Genomic DNA, 22,075 nt, shown 5'->3' on the forward strand with positions numbered 1-22,075 from the left:
CTCTCACCAACTCCAGTCTTGGATTATGTTGTAATAAATCACTGGCAATGTACTATTTTATTCATGAATACTTTAGTATGCATTTCTGAAAGATAAGGACTTCTTTTTTTTTCATGTAACTACATTGGCATTATCACACCAAAAAAAGTTAACAATGGCTTCTCAAATTTCCCTAATTGTTTCATAAATGTTTTTAACAGCAACTTGTGAGTTTCTATGTATTCAAAGTGTTTCACTCAATTGCATTTGTTATTCCTTTTATGATCAAATTGTCCCATCCTTGGCAATGGAGCCACAGGGACATGTGTCCTTTGACATATCTCTATTGGTATTATTTTAAGATGAGAAAAACACCTTTATTCAAGACAATCATAACATACTATTTACCTCAAACCACTCTTCACTTTATCAATAAAATTCATGCTATGAAAATGATTTTCTAGAGAATAAAAGGGTAGAGAGAAGGACATATCAACAACAGAATTAACAACTACATTCATCAAATGTTAGAGAGGTGTTGAAATGGAAGCATAGTTATTTACTCTATGTCTAACTACCCTTTATACCTGTGGTTCTTAACCTCATAGAAATTCTCCGTGGAATAATTCCCATACACACAAAACTTCGCACAGGTTCACAACTCTCTTGAAACCTATTCATGAATCTCCTTTTCAAAATAAATGATAATTTCCAGAAATTGATTTATTATTTCATGGACATTCTAGAAACTCCCCCTTCTCATGATTTTCAGCTTATTTTTTAATTAACTTTATCAGTTAAAAACTTAGTAGAATATTAATGAGTACTGACATATCCTGCTTAAAATTATTTTGTTAAACAGCTTTGAGTGATGGTTCTTAAGGTTAAAGTTTAAGAATAAAAGCATTTTTAATAAAATTGAATCATGACTAAAGTCATTTTCCTTTCTTTCAAGAAACATGACTAGAAAGCATATTAATATTTGGAAGAGAAGGATTTTACTGCAGAAACACTGTCTCAGGAGCCAAGCAAATTCTAAATGCAGTGAGACCATTGAGCCATCTTTATAAACTCAAGAACAGGAGCACGTTAGCTTGTTCGTGGCCTGGAACCAGTTTGCATGCTTGTTTCTCAAGCTTCTGAGAGCTTGCCATCATTTTCCTGAAGTTCATGGACGGTGAAAAGAAGAACATGATATTGTTTTCATCTCAGTTCCGGCTCATCTTTAGTATTTTCTTTAGTATGTTTGAAAAAGGCTCTAAGTCTTTTCCCAGAGCCTGTTGTTCTTTTCTGCTTCATGCCTGTTTGGATGATGCTGGAATACTTTCAGAAAAGCATTGGGTTCCTGACTATTTTTTCCATGCTCATTTTGCTTGAGAGAATCTGCATTTTGCCTTCAGCATTTTCCTTTCATGTTCTGCAGCTATGCTACATTCTATATCTTAGCACACTTTTTCATAATTCTTCAGTTCTCTGGGATTTGGATCATGTACCAGTGAGGTTTTGCCGATTGAAAAGCCGCATTGTGACATTGTGCTCAGCGTACATTGGCACCAGCCATATCCCTCCTCCTGGGATCCAGAGTTGCACCATTTAATGAAATTCTTCACTAGCTGATTAATTCTCTGACCGTCCCCACCAATTAAGAGGTGCTTTCTATGACTCACAGTCAGTCATAGGCCCCTGGCCTGCATGGTGGTAGTGATGATGGTTCCTAATAGTATCTTTTATTTTATTAAAAGTATTTTAAATAATATTTTATAACATTTTTATTGAAGCATAAGTCACAAACCATGAAATTCACCCCGTAGCATGTACAACTGTTTTTTAGTGTATTCACATAGTTGTGCAGCCATCACCACTATCTAATTACAGGACATTTTCATCACCCTAAAAATTACAGAACATTTTCATCACCCTGTTAGTCATTGAGGCTTTCTTTTTTGTCCATCCACAAGATGTCCCAGGTGCACCTTGTACATTTCAGGCCCAAGACTTTGAATCAGCCATGCCATTCCTTTGGTGAGCCCTAGACGTGGAGATGGTATTTAGAAACCACAATTTGGGAACTGGTGGTGTCATTCTACTGGGTTGTCATTATATCTAGATATTTTAGTGGACAGAACTAGGATATATTAATTTTTAAGAAGAAAAAATTATATTATGAAATTATTTTCAATTCAACCTTAACTCACAGAATTTTTATTTGGCTGCAATTTTATACTGCATTTCTTTCTCTCAGATTGAAAACCCAACAATATTAACATATTCTTTTGCTTTCTTCTATGATATATAAAATTTTAAAAATAATATTACTAATATCATTATTGGCCATAAAACTACTTAATAAGATTTCTTCTAAGCCCTGTTTGTCTCTAGAATTTATTGTAATAGGTATATATAGTCAAAATGCTGCTTTCTAAAGTTGTTTGACATAATGATGGTTGTACCATTAACCACTAATGATGGTTGTATGGTTATATCACTAACTTGGTAAGCAGTTAAGTTGATTCATTTCATCTTCTTTTCTATTTTTAGGGATCATTTTTGTGTTTTTGACAGTTGTATTTTTTTAATATGTGAAATATTTACATAATTTCAAAGTGAAAGTTATTTAACCAGGTTTATTCAGAAACAATCTGAATAAACTTCTGTTCCTACCCCATTCTATGCCCTCCCATCTTAGGTAACTTTTTAATTTTTGGTTTACTTTCCAGTGTTTTCTTTTGTGAATATAAGAGTATGTGTTCATATTTATTCCATCTCTTACAAAATGCAATCATAGTATTCATCGTATTTGGCACCTTGCTTTTTTCACTTGACAGTAAATTCCTGCAGATCACTCTATTTCAGTGTGTAGAGCTCTTTCTCACTGTTTTTATGTCTGTATAGTATTTCATTGTGTGGATGTATCCTAGTTTATTCGACCAGTTTCGTGTGTGTGTGTATATATGTATTATAACTTTGTGCATACATCTTTCTGTATTTTTTCCAGTGTACCTTCAAGATAGATTCCTAGGACTGCTGGAGCAAAGGGTCAATGCTTCTACAGTTTAAAATTATATATTGCTAAGTCTTCTACTATAGGCATGATCCATTTTGCTCTCCCATGAGCTGCCTGTGAGAATGTCTGCTTCCTCACAGCCTTGTCAAAAGAACACATTGTAAAGCTTTTGAATTTTTCTTCAGTATGATAGGTGAGAAATGGTATCTCACTGTCATTTTTATGAGTCTGATGTGCTGCTGACTGCACCAAGAAGGCAGCTTCTCGGTGGCATTTTTTTTTCTTTTTATTAAGATTATGATAGTTTATCGGTGTCATTTTTAACTTATATTTCTTTTATTAGTGAGACTGAACATTTTTCCAAATATTTAGGCTATTTTTCATTTCTTCAATGATATGTCAGTTATCTGCTGCTGTGTAGCAAATGACCCCAAAACTAAGTGACCTAAAGCAACATACATTTATGATCTCACAGCTTCTGTAGATAAGTAGTTTGGGCACACCATGGCTGGATCCTCTGCTTCATGGTCTCTCACAAAGCTGCAATCAAAATGCGAACCAGGGGGCCAGCCCTCCGGACTGGTGGTTGGGTTCAGTGCACTCTGCTTTGGCAGCTGGGTTTGGTTCCTGGGTGCAGACCTACACCGCTTGGTGGCAGCCATGCTGTGGTGGCGACCCACATGCAAAAGAGAGCAAGATTGGCATAGACGTTAGTTCAGGGCAAATCTTCCTCAGCCAAAAAAAAACCAAAAAAAAAAAGCCAACCAGGCCTGTGGTCTCATCAGAAGGCTCAGTGGGGAAGGATCCATTTCCAGTGCTCACTTCCATTGTTGTTGGTAGGATTCACTAGTTCCTCACAAGCTATTAGACAGTCTTCAGTTCCTGGCCAGATGGGCCCCTCCATAGAGCTTCTCAGAACATTGCAGCTGGCTTCAGCAGAGCAAGTATGTGAGAGAGCAAGAGTGAGTGCCAGCAAGGGAGAGAATGCCCACAAAATGGAAGTCATGGGTTTTTTAATAACCTAATCATAAAAGTCACATCCCATCACTTTTGACATTTTCTACTCATTACAAGCAAGTCACGAGGTCCTCAAGGGGCGGAGATGAAGGGAATGAAGATGAGGAAGATAGGGATCATTGGGGGCCATGTCACAAGATTCCTACACAAACTGACTCATATGTATAGCCCATTCTTCTCTTAAGTTGGTGGTAGTCTTGATTTTTAGGAGCTCTTAATATGGTAAGGATATTTTTCCCTTTGCCTTTTGTGCTTTCCCTTACAAATGCCTTTCTTAATTTGTCGCCTTTGTTTGAACTTTTCTTATGGCATTTTTTTGGTTATACAAATGTTTTCTGTAAAGTCTATATATTGTCAAATTTATCAGTCTTTCTTTTGTTGCTTCTAGTATTTGAGTCATAATATAGGCTTATTTTTCTCACTGCCGTGTTATAAAGGCATTGGTTTATATTTTCCCAGTACTTGAATGGTTTAATTTTTACTGCATTCATTTGGAATTTATCCTGATGTACAGTGTGAGACATAGGGCTAAATTTATCCTTTCCAAATGACTCTCCTTTTGTACCAATACCACTTAATTAAAAAAAAAAACTTTTTTCCTCCATTGGTTTGAGATGCTATCTTTTTTTCATATACTAAATTTCCATAGATAATGGGTCCATTTGTGGATATTCTATTTGACTCCTTTAGTGTATTCATGTAATAATATGCCAACACTATACTGTTTTAAATTTTAGAGTCTCATTTTAAAATAATATGGACTTTCTTAGTTGTTTCTGCTTATTTTTCAATATGGATTTTATGGTTAACTTGTCTTACTCCAGACTGGGAAAAAAAAATCTGTTAGTATTTTTATTAGGATCATGCTAAATTTATCAGTTAACTTAGGGCTAATTTACATATTTGTAATGTTGAGTCTCCTTATGCAAGAACATGGTATGTCTTTCCCCTTTTGTTCAAGTCTACTTTTGTGTTTTGAGGAATGCTCAAGGTAGTTTCTTTGCATTGGGTTGTTTCCAGAATGGGGCAATGATGAGAAAAGATACTGTACATATTTGCATTGAATTTATGTGTGCATGCAAGTTTTCATTTCTCTTGGGTAGATATCTTGGAGTAGGATTGCTGGGGCGAATGGTAAGTCTAACTCATTCTTAGGATTTCAACCCATATTTACTTTCTTCATTTAGCATTTATAGTTGTGTGGGAGTGGTAAATGTTTCTTCTCTTGGTGACTATTAATGCAACAGTTAAGATAATTTTTTGAAAATTTGCATTAGGAGCATAGGCCTTATTGATATAAATCTAGGTAGCTGCTCCCAGAATGCCTCCCAACAGGTATGCCCTTTGTGGACTGTGGAATGTGTTTTTCTCCCAAACTTCATGGGTGGTCCAACTAGCTCCCAGGGTAACTTCTAAGCCCCCCAACACCCTTATTTGATTATACTCCCAAATCATGCAAGGTCAACTCAGGAGAGAGACGACAAATTCAGCTCATCCACTCACTGATTATTTCTTTCACCAAACATTAATTGGATGTCTTTCACATGAGAGGTGCCACCAAAACATTCAACCAAGAGCTTTGGAGATAAAACATATACAAGACACACACCCTCTACTAGTGCTGCTTGACTGCTCACAGCTCTTCAGATGTTTAAAAGGCATCAATTAAAACTAAAGGAATGATCAACAACAACAAAACCAAACAACCCAATTAAAAAATGGGCAGAGGATCTGAACAGACATTTTACCAAAGAAGATATACAGACGGCCAACAGGCATATGAAAAGGTGTTCAACATCACTAATCATTGGGGAAATGCAAATCAAAACTACAATGAGATATCACCTCACACCCATCAGAAGGGCTATAATTAACGACAAGAAATAACAAATGTTGGAGAGGATGTGGAGAAAAGGGTACCCTCATAACACTGCTGGTAGGAAAGTAAACTGGTGCAGCCACTATGGAAAAGAGTATGGTGATTTCTCAAAAAATTAAGAATAGAACTACCATATGATCCAGCTATTCCTCTTCTGGGTATTTATCCAAAGAACATGAAAACACAAGTGTGTAAAGATATTTGCACCCCTATGTTCATTGCAGCATTATTCACAATGGCTAAGACTTGGAAACCCAGAGTACCCATCAATGGATAAATGGATAAAGAAGATGTGGTGCTTATATATATATATATTATATATATATATATATATATATATACAGTGGAATACTACTCAGCTACAAAAAGGAAGAAATCTTTCCATTTGCAACAAAATGGATGGACCTTGAGGGTATTATGCTAAGCGAAATAAGCCAGATGGAGAAAGACAAATACTATATGACTTCACTGATAAGTAGAAGATAAAAACAACAGCAGGTGAGTGATGTCAGCATCATGGTGGAGTGAGCTCTTCTCTTAGTCTCTTTCCCCTAAGATACAATGAAAATGACATTCATAAACCAACAGAGGACATTCACACAACACAGTAGACATCTGAGGGATCCATACAGCCATATGCCTAAAGGTGGGGGTACTGGATCCCCCAGGGAGGCAGTGGAAGGAGTTAAAGAGATCTCCTCTCCCTCCAGAGCAGCAGCGATCTAGGGCATGGAACCTTGTGTGGCACCTGGCATGCAACACTGAGAGGAGAAGGGGAAAAAGGCAGCCCTCCATGGGAATGCTTCTACTCTCAAAGTTGCCTCCCAGCCTGTGGGAACGCTGCACACCAAGGCAGCTAAGCAATCGTAGGGGCATCCACACCAAGCTCAGCAGCTCAGGCAGGCAGACAGTGAGTGCAGAGAGGGGTCCATGAGACTGCACATGTGAAAGAAAGCACCCCTTCCCCCTCCCCCCAGTGCACCAGCTTGGCTGATTGGCCAGAACAGGGGTTCTTCACCAGAACACCTGTGCATACATGTGTAAAACAGCAGTGGCCAGCAGGCAAATGCAGACAGGCTCTGTTAGCACAGCTTCCAACGGACAGGCACAACTGCCAGGGGTTGCAGAGAGCTCAGAAGACACAGCTTGTGCCCCCCCCCCCACCCCAGTGGTAGCAGGTGGAATCTGTGACCGGATACTACCACTATGTGACAGCAATAGTCCACCCCATAAAATAGCATGAAGAGGTACATTAACACCCCAGACCAGAAGGAAAATGACAAGTACACAGAAATCAATCCTGAAGTCACAGAAATTTACAATCTAAATGACAGAGAATTCAAAATAGTTATCATAAAGAAAATGAGTTACAAGAAAACTCAGAAAGACAGTTTAATTATCTCAGGAATAAAATTAATGAACAGAGGGAATTCTTCACAAAAGAAATTGAAACTACAAAAAAAAATCAGAAATGTTGGAGATGAAAAACTATAATGAATTAGATAAAGAAAAATCTGGAGTCCTTAGAAAAAAGGTGCTATTATGGAGGATAGAATCAGTAATTTAGAGGACAGAAACATAGAAATGTTGCAGATGGAGGAGGAGAGAGAACTAAGAAGAGAAATGAAGAAATTCTCTGAGAAATATCCATATCAATTAGGAAATGCAACATTAGGATTATAGGTATTCCAGAGGGAGAAGAGAAGGATTTCTTTATATATCAAAGAAATAATAGCTGAGAATTTCCCAAACCTGGAGAAGGAGCTGGAATTACATGTAAATGAAGCTACTAGAACTTCTAATTACATCAATGTAATAAGACCTTTTCAAAGGCATATATTAGTAAAACTGGGAAAAGTAAATGACAAAGAAAAAATATTAAGGGCAGCAAGGCAGAAGAAAATAATCTACAAAGGAACCCCTATCAGGCTTTCAGTGGATTTCTCAGCAGAAACCTTACAGGATAGGAGAGAGTGGAATGATATATTCAAAATTCTGAAAGACAAAAACTTTCAGCCAAATATATTCTATCCAGCAAAATTATCCTTCAGATATGATGGAGAAATAAAAACTTTCCCAGATAAACAAAAGCTGAGAGAGTTCATCGCCACAAGACCCCCCACACACACACATAAGAAATGCTCAAGAAGGCCCTCATACCTGAAAAAAAAAGAAAGTGTTTACAAAGCCTTGAGCAAGAAGATAAATAGACAGACAAAATCAGAAAATTGCAGCTCTCTATCAGAAGAGGTTAGCAAACAAATATAACATTAAAGATAAAGATAAGGAAAGCATCAAGAATAACTATAATCACTTCATTTTAATCACAAACTCACAACACAAAATGGAATAAATTGTGACAAAAATAACTTAGACAAGGAAGAGGAAAGGGATGGAACTTGCTTAGACTAAGGAAATAGGCTATCAGAGAATGGAATATCTCATCTATGAGATATTTTATACAAACCTCACAGTAACCACTAAACAAAAAAACAGAACAGAACAGAGAAATGATAAATAAAGAGAAAACTGAGAAAACCATCATAGAAAAACACCAAAATGAACTGACAGTCAGAAATACACAGGACAAGAAACAAGGGAAATACAGAACAACCAGACAAAGAGATAAAGTGGCAGTGTTAAGCCCTCATATATCAATAATCACTCTATAATCAATAATAAAACAATAATCAAATGCAAATGGATTGAATTCTCCAATCAAAAGACACAGAGTAGCTGGATGGATTAAAAAACAAGACCCAACAATATGCCGCCCTCCAGGAAATACATCTCAGTTCTAAAGACAAACACAGTTCTCAGAGTGAAGGGATGGAAGACGACAGTCCAAGCTAATGGCAAACAAAGGAAAGCAGATGTTGCCATACTTAGATCAGACAAAGTAGACCTCAAGATAAAAAAGGCAATTAGAGAGAAAGAGGGGCAGAATATAATGATACAAGGCACACTCCACCAAGAGGACATAGCACTTATAAATATATATGAACCTAACACAGGAACACCAAAGTACATAAAGCAACTATTAACAGACCTAAAAGGAGAAATTAACAGCAACACAATAGTAGTAGGGGATCTCAATACTCCACTTACATCAATGGATAGATCATCCAGACAGAAAGTCAACAAGGAAATAGTGGAATTTAATGAAAAACTAGACCAGATGTACTTAATATACACTTAATATGTACTTAAGATATAGAGAGAACACTCCATCCAAAAACAGCAGAATATAGGGCCAGCCCAGTGGCGCAGTGGTTAAGTTTGCATGTTCTGCTTTGGCAGACTGGGGTTCACCGGTTCAGATCTCGGGTGCGGACATGGCACTGCTTGGCATGCCATGCTGTGGTAGGCGTCCCACGTATAAAGTAGACGAAGATGGGCATGGATGCTAGCTCAGGGCCAGTCTTGCTCAGCAAAAAGAGGAGGACTGGCAGCAGTTCGCTCAGGGCTAATCTTCCTCAAAAAAAAAAAAAACAAAAACAGCAGACTACTTCTCAAGTGTACATGGAATATTCTCAAAGATAGACCATATGTTGGGAAACAAGGCAAGCCTCAATAAATTTAAGAAGATTGAAATCATGTCAAACATCTTTTCTGAACACAGTGCTATGAAACTATAAATCAACTATAAGAAAAAAGCTGGGAAAGTGACAAATAGGTGGAGACTAAACAACGTGCTACTGAACAACCAGTGGATCATTGAAGAAATTAAAGGAGAAATAAAAAAATATCTGGAGACAAATGAAAATGAAAATATACCATATCAACTCATATGGTTTCGCAGCAAAAGCGGTCCAAAGAGTGAAATTCATAGCAATACAGGGCCACCTTAACAAACAAGAAAAATCTCAAATAAGTAATCTTAAACTACACCTAACAGAACTAGAAAAAGAAGAACAAACAAAGCCCCAAGTCAGCAAAAGGAGGGAAATAATAAAAATTAGAGCAGAAATAAATGAAATTGAAACAAACAAAGACACAGAAGAAAGGATCAATGAAACTAAGAGCTTATTCTTTGAGAAGATTAAAAAAGTGACAAACCCTTAGCCAGACTTAATAAGAAAAAAAGAGAGAAGTCTCAAATAAAATTAGAAATGAAAGAGGAGAAATTACAGCAGATACCACAGAAATACAAAGGGTTCTAAGAGAATACTAGGAAAAACTATATGCCCACAGATTGGACAATCTACAAGAAATGGATAAATTCTTAGACTCATACAACCTCCCAAAACTGAATCAAGAAGAAATAGAGAATCTGAATAGACCAATCACAAGTAGGGAGCATGAAACAGTAATAAAAAACCTCCCCCCCCAAAAAAGTCCAGGACCAGATGGCTTCTGTGCAGAATTTTACCAAACATTCAAAGAAGATTTAATACCTAGCCTTCTAAAACTATTCCAAAAAATTGAAGAAGACAGAATACTTCCTAACTCATTCTATGAGGCCAACATCACCCTCATCCCAAAACCAGACAAGGACAACACAAAGAAGGAGAATTACAGGGTAATATAACTCATGAACATAGATGCAAAATTCCTCAACAAAATATTGGCAAACTGAATCCAGGAATACACTAAAAGGATCGTATACCATGATCAGGTGGGATTTATACCAGGGACACAGGGATGGTTCAACATCTGCAAATAAAACAATGTGATATACCACATTAACAAAATGCGGAATAAAAACCACATGATGCTCTCAATAGATGCAGAGAAAGCGTCTGACAAGATCCAACATCCGTTTATGATAAAAATGCTCAATAAAATGGATATAGAAAGAAAGTACCTCAACATATTCTTTTTTAAGATTGGCCCTGAGCTAACATTGGTTGCCAATCTTTTTTCTTCTTCTTCTTTCCAAAGCGCCCCAGTTCATAGTTGTATGTTCTACTTGTAGGTCCTTCTAGTTCTGCCATGTGAGACACCACCTCAGCATGGTCTGATGAGCAGTGCTAGGTCCACACCCAGATCTGAACCAGTGAAACCCTGGGCCTCCGAAGCGGAGCACGTGAACGAAACCACTCGGCCATGGGTCCGGGCCCTACTTCAACGTATTAAAGCCATACGTGACAAACCAACAGCCAACATCATACTCAACAGGGGAAAACTGAAAGTCATCCCTCTGAGAACAAGAACAAGACAAGGGTGCCCACTCTCACTCCTATTCAATATAGCACTGGAGGTTTTGGCCAGAGCAATTAGACAAGAAAAGGAAATGAAAGGTATCCAAATTAGCAAGGAAGAAGTGAAACTCTTACTGTTTGCAGATGACATGATGTTATATATAGAAAACCCTAAAGACTCCATCAGCAAACTACTAGAAATAATCAACAACTACAACAATGTTGCCTGCCGCATGGCTGCAATGTTGCAGCAATGATTTTGAATACAAAATCAACTTACAAAAATCAGTTGCACTTCTATGCTGTAATAATGAACTAGCAGAAAGAGAACTCAAGAATACAATCCTATTTACAATCTCAACAAAAAGAATAAAATATCTAGGAATTAATTTAACCAAGGAGGTGAAAGACCTATACAATGAAAACTATAAGACATTATTAAAAGAAATTGATGATGGCATAAAGAAATGGAATGATATTCCATGCACATGGATTGGAAGAATTAACATAGTTAAAATGTCCATACTACCTAAATAAATCTACAGATTCAATGCAATCTCAATCAGAATCCTGATAACATTCTTCACGGAAATAGAACAAAGAATCCTAAAATTCATATGGCTCAACCAAAGACCCCGAATTGCTAAAGCAATCCTTGCAAAAAAGAACAAAGTTGGAGGCATTACAATCCCTGACTTCAAAATGTACTACAAAGCTATAGTAATCGAAACAGCTTGGTACTGGCACAAAAACAGACACACAGATCAATGGAACAGAATTGAAAGTCCAGGAAGAAAACCGCATATCTTCAGACAGCTAATCTCTGACAAAGGAGCCAAGAACATACAATGGAGAAAGGAAAGTCTCTTCAATAAATGCTGTTGGGAAAACTGGACAGCAACATGCAAAAGAATGAAAGTAGATCATTATTGTTCACCATACACAAAAATTAACTCAAAATCATAAGGTAAGGTAACTCGAAGGTAAGATGTGAAACCATAAAACTTCTAGAAGAAAAGACAGGCAGTACACTCTTTGACATCAGTCTTAGAAGGATCTTTTTGAATATTATGTCTACTTGGACAAGGGAAACAAAAGAAAAAATGAACAAATGGGACTTCATCAGACTAAAGAGCTTCTTCAAGGCAAAGGAAACCGGGAACAAAACAAAAAGACAACCCACCAACTGGGAGAAAACATTTTCAAATCATATATACAACAAAGTGTTAATCTCCAAAATATATAAAGAACTCACACAACTGAACAACAAAAAATAAACAACCCGATCAAGAATTGGGCAGAGGATATGAACAGACATTTTTCCAAAGAAGATATACTGATGGCCAATAAGCACATGAAAAGATATTCAACATTGCTAATCATTAGGGAAATGCAAATCAAAACTACAATGAGATATCGCCTTACACCTGTTAGAATGGCTTTAATTACCAAGACAACAAATAAAATATGTTGGAGAGGATGTGGAGGAAAGGGAACCCTCCTACGCTGCTGGTGGGAATGCAAACTGGTGCAGCCACTGTGGAAAACAGTATGAAGATTTCTCAAAAAAATAAAAATAGAAATACCATATGACCCAGCTATCCCACTACTGGATATCTATCCAAAGAACTTGAAATCCACGATTCAAAGAGACTCATACACCCCCATGTTCATTGCAGCATTATTCACAATAGCCAAGACATGGAAGCAACCCAAGTGCCCATCAACTGATGAATGGATAAAGAAGATATGGTGTGTATATATTTTTATATATATATATATATATATATATACACAATGGAATACTACTCAGCCATAAAAAAGACATTATCATCCTATTTGCAACAATGTGGATGGACCTTAAGGGTATTATGCTAAGTGAAATAAGTCAGACAGAGAAAGACAAACACTGTGTGATTTCAGTCATATGTGGAAGATAAACTAACACATGAACAAAGAGAACAGATTAGTGGTTACCAGAGGGGAAGGGGGTTGGAGAGTGGGCATAAGGGATAAAGGGAAACATGTATATGGTGACTGACAAATAATGTACAACTGAAATTTCACAATGTTATAAACTATTATGACCCCCAAAAATAATAAAAACAGCAGCAACAACAAACACATAGATACGGAGATTAGATTGGTGGTTACCAGAGGGGACTGCGGGAGGAAAGGAGGAGAAAGGGGAGATAGGGCACATGTGTATGGTGACAGATGGTAATTAGTCTTCGGGTGGTGAACATGATGTAGTCTACACAGAAATTGAAATATAATGATGTACACCTGAAATTTATATAACATTATAAACCAATGTTACTTCAATTAAAAAAAACTAAATGAATGACTGAAAAAATAAGGCCTTAATAGGTTAAAAATTAGACATACTTCAATCTCAGAGCCACCCACTCAGGGTCATATTGAGTTCACAGGACAGAACCAGAGGGCTAATATGGAATGTCCTTTCAAAGAATATTTATTTAAGTCTTTGAAAGCATAGTGTTTGAAAATGTCTCCCCACTGTGACATAGGGCTATCAGCTATTTAAATATGTGTTCCAAAAACATTGCCTATGGACCCACGTGGGCACGATGCTCTGCTCGGATGTTAAACAGACTCTTTACCTTTGGGCTTTATATTCTGATTTGTGGGCAACAGATACTTCTTTTCTGATGGAGATTTTTGTAGCATTTTAATAGCATTCTTTAGTAAATCTCCTTTCCTTGCTGACCATTACAGTCACGCATCATTTAACGACCAGGACACGTTCTGAGAAATGTGTTGTTAGGTGATTTTGTTGTTGTGCGAACATCATAGTGTACTTACACAATCCTAGATAGTATAGCCTACTACACATCTATGCTAAATGCTACTAATATTATGGGACCACCGCCATATATGCGGTCCATCGTGGACTGAAATGTCGTTATGTGGCACATGACCATAATTGCATAATATCCTTAGCTCTCAAGCCTTGGGAACTGGGAAGAAATCACAGCCTTTTGCATTTAGTTAAAGGTTCAATGCTTCCTTCCCATGTCTTTGAAAGGCGTTGGATGGCCCGTCTGAGTCCCGTTCAGACCTTCAGGGCTGGCCTTGGACAGATTCCCATGTGTTCTCCATGCAACTACAAGAATGGCTTGTAAGATGATTCCTAGGTAAACATCACATTTCCCCCAATGAAATCTTTCCCTGTAGTTGGTCTAAGTAAGGCCAACCTTACATACCAGAGCTTTGAAAGAGGATTTGTGTAATTTGATTGGATTGCAACCAAGGGTTACTTGGAAAGTGGACGCTTTTAGAAGACATGCTTGTGAGGAAGGCTTCCTTGAGCCGGTGCTCTCACAGAGGTGAGATGGGGACAATGCAGGGGGCTGCACGTCTGCCACCTGGTGGTCACAGGGGGAAGCGACTGAATTGGCTTGGGCTGTGGAAAGTGGTCCCTTGACCCTCTTCTGCCTTGAATCTCAACAGAGAGCAAGCTAATGGGTTGTAAAGACTTTAGGTGTAAAAGGCAAGGGGACCACCATGGCAGAGTCTGTTTTGGGGGGGCAGTATAAAAGCAGAAAAGGGAAAAAGGAGTTTCAAGGCCTTCTGAAGGACCTTTTGGAAAGATTCTTTAAGGGACTCACTATATTTTTTACAGGAATAAGCAAAGAGAATGAGTTCTGTAAGGGCTGATGGCATTTCTCTCATTCTTTCTCCCCCATAGAGCTCCGCCCAAGGTAACCAGGAACCAGAGGGATGCCATATGGCATTTAGGCAGGAGGCAAGAATCCAAAAGTACCAGGACATTTCTTGTTGAGACCAGGAAGGAAGGAGTCACTGGTGACAGCACTCCCAGAGCAAGGGAGGGCGGCACAGGTCAGTGCTGGCAATTCCTTCATCCTCCCCAGCCTGCTCCTCAGTCCCAGCCCGGACTCTGAGGAAACAGCAGTAAGTGTCAGTGTCATAATGCCCAGTGAGTTGAGCATTTCATGGGTCATGAACCTTTCACCTTTCTCTTCCTGACAGGCCTAGGGAAAGTGCTAGGTTGGCTTGAGCACCAGGAAGCACGGTGCTCCCGTGGCAGAGAGACAGGTGGCTCCCAACTGCCACATGAGGGACTGAAACTCTAAGTATTAAATTAAACCTGTATAAATGTACAACCTTAAGCCTAATCAGGTGACAACCATATTTAAGGAAGAATGCAGAGGAGGAAGAATGGAATTAACCTTTGCAACCAAAACAAAACAGAACAATGCCATATATGAGGGCCTTATGTCAATATCTATCCACGGGTCCTTGTTCAAGCAAACTTAAGGAAGGCGCATTCCAGTTGGCCTGACCCTGACTCCCATCGTGGGACATCTTTCAATCCACTGTGGGAATTCTTACAGTTTTCCTACTTAAGACTCTCATGAATTACAGTGACTATTCGGCCTAGGACCTCAAAAAAGAAATTTTTATTCTAGAAGGATTTCTCAACTCTTCAAGAGGTATTTGACTACTCTGATCCTTCATGTTGTCTCTTGTCACATGCCCCGCTTCTCAAAATTCACCCACCAGCCCTGGTAGTCATGGCAACTATTGACCTTAAACAAATAGACAGCCAGTTATCTCTCTAGCGAAAATTGGTTTATTCGGGATCAACAAAGAATTGCAATTCAGGATCTGCAACCATGGCAAGTCACATGCTAGTTGCGAGCAACAAGGGGAGGAAAAACTCTTTTATAGAGGGGAAGATGAAGTTGGAAGGGCTATTGTAAACAGAGTCCATTGGAGGAACTGAAGTTGGGCATGTCGTGGCTTCTCACTGGCTGAGTTGTGACAGTCTCTCATTGGCTGAGCGTCTTGCCAGTCAAGAAGAGGACGTCTTTCTTCCTTCTGTTGGGCTCTGCCATGGTGGTAGGGCATGAGCGCTCCCCATTCCCTCCTCCCAACTAAATTTTGAATGAGGTTTCTGTTTATTAATTTTCACAAAACATAAGAATGTTTGGATTTACTTATTTCCCTTACAACCTGGCAGTTACTACTATTTGTACTTCTGAGAAGTCCTCCTTCTGCCTTTTTTTATTTGTTGAAGGAAACCACTATGGTTGGGTTTTTTTTTTTTTGGCCGTCGTTAAGGAGAGCCTTGAGACTTCTTGGGGGTATGAAAATAAAGAAAGGAAAACCTCATTTAAAGTGGAGTCAGGGGTGCCAGCCCGGTGGCACAGTGGATAAGTGTGCACTTTCTGCTTCTTGGCAGCACGGGGTTCTCCGGTTTGGGTCCTGGGTCCGGACATGGCACCGCTTGGCAAAAGCCGTGCTGTGGTAGGCGTCCCATGTATAAAGTAGAGGAAGATGGGCACGGATGTTAACTCTGGGCCAGCCTTCCTCAGCAAAAAGAGGAGGATTGGCAGATGTTAGCTCAGGGCTAATCTTCCTCGGAAAAAAATAAAATAAAATAAAATAAATAAATAAAGTGGAGTCAGGAAGCCCTGAAGGGAGAGCTCTCACACGCATATGCCTGGTTGCAGCTGCATAACCAGCAGGAAGAAAGAAGATAAGAATTATTTTAACAAGGTCTGTTTGTATAGAATTCTTTTTTTGGTTTAACTTTCATTGAGGCCACATTGGTTTATAACACTGTGTCAATTTCTGGTGTACGTTATTCTATTTCAGCTTCTGTGTAGACTGCACCATACTCGCCACAAATAGTCTCACTTTGTGTGTATAGAATTCTTTATTTAAAATTCTCTGGGTCTCAACTTCTTATCTGTGATGATAAGAATGTTACTTTTCCTCAGGTACAAGAGAGGACGTTTTTTCACATGGGAATTTCATCTGCTTTTACGAAAAGGAAGGAAGAGCACTGTGCTCCAGCAAGCACGCAGTAACCGGCACTTGCAGCCAATGAGAAAGCACCGCAACCTCAAAGGCTTGTTCTTCTCCAGTGAACTCTGATTCAAAACAGCCCTCCCCAATTTACTCCTCAAATCTGCTAAAAGCTGACCTTCCATTGTCCCTTCAGACTTGCCATGGTTCACCATGGCCCGCTTGTCCAGAATTGTAATTCATCTGCTATTCCCGAATAAATTCATTTTTTTAGCTTGCCTCGGTTTACCTCTTTATTTAGGTTAACAGGGGTCATGTTTAATCGTCTCATCGTCTCTGGAAGATGTTAGATGTCACTGGATGGTCGTACAAAAGAGGTAAGCCCAGGCTGTCTTTATTTTGATATGAACGACAATCATCGCATTTCAGCAATCTCGACTAACCTCTGTGCTGTTGGCTTTTTTAACTGAGGCCATCTGAGTATCACCTGAATGTGAATTATAACTCAGAGCACTGAGTACTGTCATCTCCACCGTCATGTCTCTCTCTAGAAACAGTGACATGTCTGAGCGTGAGTGTGGGAAAATAATATGGCTAACTAGTGACATAGAAATGGAAGTGATGGTGTCACCAAACCACAGGGTGTCATTCCTTCAATAAATCGAACACATCTTTGTTCTTTATAAAGTATCTGCTTTTCTGCGATACCTTTTAATTGTAGTAAAATATACATAACCTGGAATTTTCCATTTTAGCCATTGTTAAGCATACAGTTCAGCAGCATTAAGGACATTCACGGTGTTGTGCAAACATCACGGCTATCCATCTCAAGAACTTTTTCACCTTCCTCGACTAAAACTCTGTCCCCAGTGAACACTAACTCTCCCTCCCCCAGGCCCTGGCATCAGCTGTTCTACTTTCTGTCCCTATGAGTTTGACTCCTCTAGGGACCTCATCTAAGTAGAACCACACAGTATTTATCCTTTTGTGACTGGCCTATTTCTCTTAGCGTAATGTCTTGAAGCTTCATCCACATCGTAGCGTGTGTTAGACTTTCCTTCCTTTACGAGGCTGAATAATATTCCATTGCATGGCTAGACCACATTTTGTCTATCTATTCATCCATCTATGGACATTTGCGTTGTTACCACCTTTTAGCTCTTGTGAATAATGCTGGTATAAATATGAGTGTGGGGATATCTATTCAAATCCCTGCTTCCTCTTCTTTCGGGTATATATAAGTGGAATTGCTACACCATATGATAAATCTATGTTTAATTTTTTGAGGAATTGCAGTACCATTTTCCACAGCAGCCACACCATTTTACATTCCCACCAGCAATGCACAATGATTCCAACTTCTCCACATCCTTAACCATGGTTGTAATTTTTTTTGATAAAAGTATCAGCTTTTAAAAGGCCTTTAAGGGCCAGCCCGGCAGCACAGCGGTTAAGTGCGCACGTTCCGCTTCGGCAGTCCGGGGTTCACCGGTTCGGATCCTGGTGTGGACATGGCGCCACTTGGCAAACCATGCTGTGGCAGGCGTCCCACATATAAAGTAGAGGAAGATAGGCGCAGATGTTAGCTCATGGCCAGTCTTCCTCAGCAAAAAGAGGAGGATTGGTGGCAGATGTTAGCTCAGGGCTAATCTTCCTTTAAAAAAAGAAAAAAAAAAGGCCTTTAGTCACACTGGGATAAGGGAGACTCAGAGGCGAGTATTTCTATTTTCCCATATGCTGCTGTCCTTCAAGATTCACTTTCATTTTTTATAGGACATAGAGAAGGCCTCTGATGGCCATTATTATAGTTGACATGGAACTTGTCTATTTTTTGGTACTCTGTGGATGTGAATGAATGTCATCCAATATCGGGAGAGCCAGGAAGCACTGTATCCACAGCAAGAGCTCTGCAGCCTGGCTTCGCCATTTATATCTATGTGACCTTGAGTAAGTTACTTAGCCTCTCTGTGCTCAGTTCCCTCATCTATAAAATGAGGATCGGAACTGTACATCTATCATTTGGCTGTCATTATACGTGTGTGAGAAATATTTGGTGAGAAGCAGGGATGTGTGGGCCGTGCCCAGAGCCCCAAACTCTACCTAACTATATCTCTTATATTCTAGGTGGCTCATCTCTCTGTGGGTCTTTTAACGTTGACTGGACCTTTTCCCCTTCCTGATCAACATTTCCTACTGCTGCAAAGAATATTTGCCATTCTCCAATCTTCTGAACCCTTGAGTCCTTCTACATGGTCCATAGGTAAAATTTTAAAATTAGGTATATGGAGTCTTCCAAATGTGGTCTTCAGAAAAACACATCCTCACCCCACTGGTTTCAGACACAGGCACACCAAAACTTCCCCAGACTGGCACATTTTCCTGCAACGGTAACATTCTCCTTCGTGATTCCCTCACGCCATCAAACTCACTGGTCCTGTGGTCCATTCCCTCAGACCTCCATTGGCAAGGAAGTCTTATTCCTGGAGAGAGAGTTAATCACATTGGCAGTCAACCCCGAACCCAGCTTGCTAATGGAACTTCCCGAGGAGGAGAACCGCTGCCTTCACGCAATTAGAAAGCACACTCTCCAGAAGACTGTGGGACAGTGGGCACAGAGTTGGGAATATCAGGCTTCTCAGCAAGGAGCTATAGTTTGGAGGCCCCTAAACTCTTCTGCATGGGCAGTTGCTTATATTATCCACATGCCAGTCCACTCCGAGCAGACCCTGCCTCATTCCCTTCTGCTATTCAACAGCGGGAGAAGCTCTAGGAATACCATTTTCTGATAATCCCTGCCACTTGCTGCCAAGGATTCGAACTGAAAAAGACATCCAAATAAATTGGTCCACAGTCTAGATTTTGCCTCATAGAAGATATTTGCTTCATGCAAAATATATCAGGATATTTTTACATTGCACCCAAAAGAAGCCAACATCTAAAGGTGGAATTTTGAGCAAGTGATAGGTAAAAAATAGCACCCCTGAACTCGTTCTTTTTAAAAATTCTTTTCTTTTCTTTTCTTTTGGCAAAGAAGACTGGCCCTGAGCTAACATCTGTTGCCAATCTTCCTCTTTTTGCTTGAGGAAGATTGTCCCTGAGCTAACATCTGTCCCGATCTTCCTCTGTTTTGTATGTGGGACGCTGCCACAGCATGGCTTGATGAGCGGTGTGTAGGTCCACGCCCAGGATCCGAACCCGCAAACCCGGGCCACTAAAGCAGAGTGCACAAACTTAACCACTACACCACTGGGTCAGCCCCCCTAAAAAAAGTAAATAGGCATGATTTGTTGTGTGTAATATATTCTAGATTGTCAAGGTCATGTTCATTCTGTTTTTAATTATAAAAGTATGTGTGTTTTTCATTAAAAACTATACAAATTATAGGAAAATACATAAATAAGAATGAAAGACTCTATTACTGTCAGTTGCTCTCCCTAGAATTACTCTTTTGTGACATCCTTCTAAACTTTTTAAGAATGTATGTCTTTTTCTATCTATTTGTATCTATTTGTATATATATATCTATTTGTGTATATATACATTATCTATTTGTATATATATAAAGAAAATTCTATCTGTTTTTCTTTTGACACAAATGGTCATACTATATGTATTGTTATTCATTTTGAGTTTTTTGGGTAAAATACATAAACTTCTTCAGACAGTGCATATGGATTGCCATTCTTGGTAATGACTGTATAACAGTCTGCTATAATCCTGGATGTACCATAATTGATTTAAGCATTCCTCTATTAATAGACATTTAGGTTATTTCCAATTTTTCTCTATGACAAATGGTGCTGTAACTAACATTTCTCTATTTTTGCAAACGCTTATAAATACCTTAGTATTAATTCCTAGAATTGGAATTGTTAGATGAGAAGTATGAACATTTCAACTTTTGAAAGATATTGTCAAATTGTGCACCAAAATGCCTTGCAAATTAATGTTCCCACCATGGTTATGGATTTCTAGGCTTCTTTTATTCTTACACAAAATATTTAGTACACTAACTGAAGGTCAATATTATATAGAACACTTAAATATAACTTTTAGACAAGAAGGACGAGATGTAAATACTTAGCACTTTCAAAACTGTGGCTCATTCGTTCTGTTTATTCTTTCTCTTTGGCGTTCCTGGCTTGACTTCGTGACACCTCTGCCTCATCTTCAGTCAACCTGAATTGAAGAAATTGTTCTTCAAACTGACGGGCCTCTTTTGTAGTTATTTGACCTGGGCTCTTGGCATAATTCTAACCAGCAGCAGATCCTGGCGCGTGTGGGAATTTGACAGCGACATTGTTCCCGTTGTGTTCATTGGACTTTGGGACGTTTTCTTTTCTCAATCGTTTAACATCTCTGGCTCAATGGTTGAGGTGCCAATGTATTGCAAGATGAATGGGAGCTGGCACATTGCAGATGAAATCTGGTATGGGCAGGACCTGATACTGTTGGCGAATTTTATGACATCAATAGCTCTGATTTTTAGCTCACTCGCACTTTTTATCGGCTGGATCCATGCCCCATACCCAGACTTCCTGCAGTCTTCTTACAATGCCTCTGCCTTCTTCCTTTTTCTCAGCTCTAGTTGTACCACGATTACAGTGAGCTGGAATTTCGCCATGGATTTTTATGGCAAAACCACCTTTACCTTTCCACCTAGCTTTCCTATTAAGAAAGAAATGCTAAGAAAGAAACGCTTCACCTACATGTTCCCACTAGGGATCACAACTGCCATCCTCTCGCTAATAAGCGCCACCATGTTCTTCTGTGAAATGTGTTCACTAAAACACTGGAATCAAGTGAAACCCATGGCTGCGGGCAAATGTTCAAAAGAAAAGGTTTGAAGGAAGGGTACTGTCTGGAATGGCTGGCAAAGTTTTCTTGAAGAAATTTCCTACATACACGTCATATTGTCGAATTCATCTACTCATTTAAAATAAAATATATATATTTTTAGAGTGTATCTGAAGCTTATATTCTCCTCTCCTGCTCTATTCTGCAAACTTCTTTTCTTTGAAGCTTTTCACTTCCTCAAATCTGTTGACAAATATATTCTGTACACATGCTGTCAAAAATCAAAGGCAGGAAGGAGCTGGCCTGGTGGAGTAGTGGTTAAGTTCATGTGCTCCACTTCAGCGGTCTGAGGTTCACAGGCCCAGATCCCAGGCGTAAACCTAGCACCACTCGTCAAGCCATGCTGTGGTGGCATCCCACATAAAATAGAGGAAGATTGGCACAGATGTTAGCTCA

General features: G+C 39.1%; 1 pseudogene; it reads right to left on the reverse strand.

The window, feature by feature from the left end:
* Positions 1-1,068: 1,068 nt before the first annotated feature.
* On the reverse strand, positions 1,069-21,122 carry LOC103544555 (THO complex subunit 7 homolog pseudogene; annotated as a pseudogene).
* Between the last annotated feature and the right edge of the window lie 953 nt (positions 21,123-22,075).

This window comes from Equus przewalskii, chromosome X (assembly GCF_037783145.1).
Source record: "Equus przewalskii isolate Varuska chromosome X, EquPr2, whole genome shotgun sequence".
Taxonomy (NCBI): domain Eukaryota; kingdom Metazoa; phylum Chordata; class Mammalia; order Perissodactyla; family Equidae; genus Equus; species Equus przewalskii.